Below are 3,732 nucleotides of genomic sequence, written 5' to 3'. Positions count from 1 at the left end.
TCCATCCATCCATCCATCCATTTATCCGTCCATCTGTCCATCCATCCATCCGTCCACCCATCCATCCATCCATCCATCCGTCCACCCATCCATCCAGCCATCTGTGCAAGCAATCATTCATCTGTCCATCTGTCTTTCCACCCTTCCATCCTTCCCAACCCCGGGCACAAACCCCCTAAATCCCTACCTCCCTCCGTTATCCTTGGTTTCACCATCACGGTCCAGAAACAGAAATGAGAAGAGCCAGGACTCCTGGAGGCACGGAGGGAGGGGTGCCAGCCACCATCCTGAGGCGGCTGTGACCATGGGTGTTCTCCAAGGGCTGGGCAGTCCCGGGAAGCTTCCCGGGTGGGGCGCAGAACCTCGCTCCCAACCTCTGGTTCTGCCTACATCTGGCCCCCAGGGCTCCCTTCAGAGTCTGGTCCAGGGAACCAGAACCTCATCCTTAGGGAAATCCTCAGGCGTGCCACTCAGAAGTGCAATCGACGTAGAAGCAGAGTCAGGAGATGGGATGGGGCGCCGGGAGCCATGTGTGAAGGAGTCCAGGGCAGGAGAACGCTATCCGAGTAGGAAACAGCCCCGACCTGTCACCTCCTGTCACCACAACACGACGGGCCGGGTCCCTCATGTGCCACAGACTCAGACCTGTCCACATCTCACTCACCCCAGTGGCGGCTGTTCTCTCAAATGGGCACCCACAGAGCAAGGCCCGAGACCCCAGACGCTGTCTGTGGCCTCCCTGAGGGCATGGGCTTTTCAGGGCTGGTTCCCTGAACCCCCCCCCCCCCGTGTTCACGGGATGGGGGGAGACGGCGTCTGATGCACAGCCCCCCTCACCCCCACAGACAGCTCGTCCCGCTCCCCAGTGCCCCTCGATCCCCACAGCTCAGCCGGGCAGGCCAGGGAGGAGGGACAGAGGACATGGGGTGTCTGCCCCACCTCGGGCTGGAGGCCCAGGCGCCGGGAGTTCGAGGGAAGGATGGACGGACGGCCTGTGTCTTGCTCACGCGGGGTCCCTCGCCTGGCCTGGCTCAATCATCTGCCAGATGAGAGCAGCTGACGGGCGAGCCCTCCGGCCCACAGGCAGCCCTGGCCGTCCCCATGTCCTGCAGGGGAGCAGGGCACCCGCGTGGGGGCAAGCCCCGCACGGATCCTATTCCTCAGGGCATAGGATCTAGGCAGTCAAGTCTGATTTGGGTTTCTAATTTGAGGGCTTGTGGGGGCCCGGGATGCCTTTTGAAAGATACAAATAAAAAATCACAAGCGCGTTTTTAAAAGACCAGACGGAATGTTAACTTTCTGACCGCAGCTTGGCTCCCAAGTCCCTGCTCTGGCCTCTGCCAGCCTCCTCGCTGCTCCTTGAATGCGCCTATCTTGTTCCCACCTCAGGACCTTTGCACGTGCCATCCTCCCGGACTGGCACACACTTCAGCCCCGTGACCACAGAGTCCACGCCCTCATTTTTTTTTCTGGTTTCTGTTCACCATCACTTTCCTGACCACCCCGTCTATGGTACTACACCCTTACCCAGCCTTTTGCCCGAACAACAGGTATCAAGCCACATGTAAGTTGGTGACTCTGTCTCGCCCACGAGAACGCCAGTTCCAGGAGGGCAGGGGCCTTGAACGTCCTGTTCGGTGCTATGTCGCCCAGGTCTCCAGAACAGCACACAACATACAGTAGGTGCTCAGGAAGTACCGGGGGGGGGGGGGGTGGGGGGGGGGGGCGTTCCCACCCAGCCTGGCCCCAGTGCCTCTGATGTCTTGGGTGAGGACGGTCTCCCAGCCAGCCGGACACCCAGCATGAATGGGCCGTTGTCCAGACGGCGAGTCCAGCCTCTTAAAACAAAGTGAAGGGTGGGGAACGGGGCCTCCCGATGAAATGAAGCGTGAGCCGACTTAACACGTGAGTCCGGCAGAAGAAGTGGGGCGACGAGGCGCTGAGGACCTCAGGGACCGGGGGGGGGGGGGGGGGGGGGGGCGGGGGCCAGCCCGCGCCCCCCCCCCCTCCCCCACCCCCCGCTGGGACACGGGCCACCAGCGTTGGGGAAGCAGCACCGGGCACTGGGGGTCAGAATCACCCTGTGCAGAAGAGGCTGAAACCCAGACCCACGTGGCCTGGCACATGACACTGAGGGGCCACCAGAGGAAACCGGGCCCTGCTGGCCGCCTGCCCCCGCTTGCGCATTTGAAACCGTCAGTCAGTTCAGCTCCGAGAGGCAGGGCAGGCTCCTGTCCCCCTCCCCAGACCGAGATCCTGCCTACGTCCGCTCCTGGAAAGCGTCCTCGGTGCCTCATCAGCGTGCAGGGTGCTGTTAAACACCAGATTAGCAACGCTCGCGGGAGCTGACCCTGACCGGGAGCCGGGGTACCCTGTGGGTGAGGTGGGCGGGGCCCCGGCTGCAGGCCCCGGGGCTGACGAGAGGCTGCCCGGGGCTCCCACTGCCTTTTTTATTAAAAGCAGCACCTCAAAACCCCATCGGTCCTCAAGCATTCCATTTTTTAGTGAAAATAATAAAGGTAACACACCCACACAGGTAGTTAATTAGCTACCTAGTGAAGAGCAGCATAATGTAGGGTTTGAGTGTAGAGCCTCCGCATCCAAACTCCCTGGGGCTCCATCCCAGCAAGGCCACTTACCCACTGGGTGGCCTTGGGGAAGTGGCTTCAGCTCGTCCCTCTGGAAAATGGGGCTAACAAGGGCGCACAGTTCACTGGAGTATCGTGGAAAGCAGGTGAGCCACAGGAAGTCGAGGGGTTAGGAGAGTTTCTGGCCTGTGGCAAGAGCTACCTAAACGTCAGATAATCATTACCTGTCCGGACATGGCCCCAGGTTTGCCTTCGAGCCAAATTAAAAGATCAGGACAGCACGGTTCCATACCTGGGGTCTGGTTAGCAAGGAAGCGGGGGGGAAAAAACACATAAAATGAACCAGAAGAGCCAAGACAAGTAAACCAGGCATGCTGGCCGGCCTGGCTGGCAGAGAAAGCTTCCAGAAAGCCCTCTTTAAGGAGGATTCCAGGTCGTCCAAAGAAGAAAGGGGAAGACTGGTTCCCTGTCCCTTTCCGAGCCCTGTCATGTAAGACACCGCAGGGATTTTACTCCCCAGGGTGCAACGCCTCCAACCGGCTGTCCCAAGTCAGAGACCCTCTTGCAAGAAAGCTTCCCCTTCAGACAGCGGGATGGCTGCATTCTACGGCAAACAGCCCGGGTCGGTCACCTCTGTCAACCCCCAGAAGTCCTCCATGCCCCTCCCGCGCCTCCCGCCCCAGCCCAAAGTTCAAATTCACCGTGTGATTTTGGTCCCGGGCGGCGGATCCCAAACTCCGCAGCACATCGGAATCATCCGGGGAAGTTTTCAAAGTCCTGACGCTCAGGTCAGAGCCTACCCCAATCACACGAGAACGCCTGGAGGTGGGAGGCGGGAGGTGGGCGCGGGTATTGTTTAAAGATCTCCGAGGGAGGCCCACGCCCCGCCAAGTTTGGGACCCACGGGACTAAGGAGCAAGGGAGGCACCAGCGAAATTCGTGTCATGAGGCTGGAGGCAAGGAGCGCATTCCTTTCTGCTGCTGGGAGTATTTTCAGCTGGGGGCTGGGGGGGGGGGGAGGCGATCCGTGCCCTGCACCAGGCGAGCATCGCGGGGGCCCCAGAAAAGTGGAGTGGGGCTGGAGCCACGCCAGCATGCACACTTGGCAGAAAAGACCTTAAGACGCGCGGCGAGCGGGCGGGAA

The 3,732-nt window shown here is 60.6% G+C and overlaps 1 protein-coding gene across 1 annotated transcript in view; it reads right to left on the bottom strand.

Moving 5' to 3' along the window:
• Nucleotides 1–3,433, bottom strand: part of RFLNA (refilin A) — a 19,534-nt gene extending 16,101 nt beyond the window's left edge. Inside the window, exon 1 of the mRNA XM_040444064.1 lies at nucleotides 3,290–3,433. The gene's annotated coding sequence lies outside the window, so the exon portion shown is untranslated. The remainder of the gene's footprint in view (nucleotides 1–3,289) is intronic.
• Between the last annotated feature and the right edge of the window lie 299 nt (nucleotides 3,434–3,732).

This window comes from Herpailurus yagouaroundi, unplaced genomic scaffold (genome assembly GCF_014898765.1).
Source record: "Herpailurus yagouaroundi ecotype Mexico unplaced genomic scaffold, PumYag 191, whole genome shotgun sequence".
Lineage (NCBI taxonomy): Eukaryota > Metazoa > Chordata > Mammalia > Carnivora > Felidae > Herpailurus > Herpailurus yagouaroundi.
The sequence above is the reverse complement of the archived record's forward strand: the minus strand, read 5'-3'. Positions and strand labels throughout refer to the sequence as shown.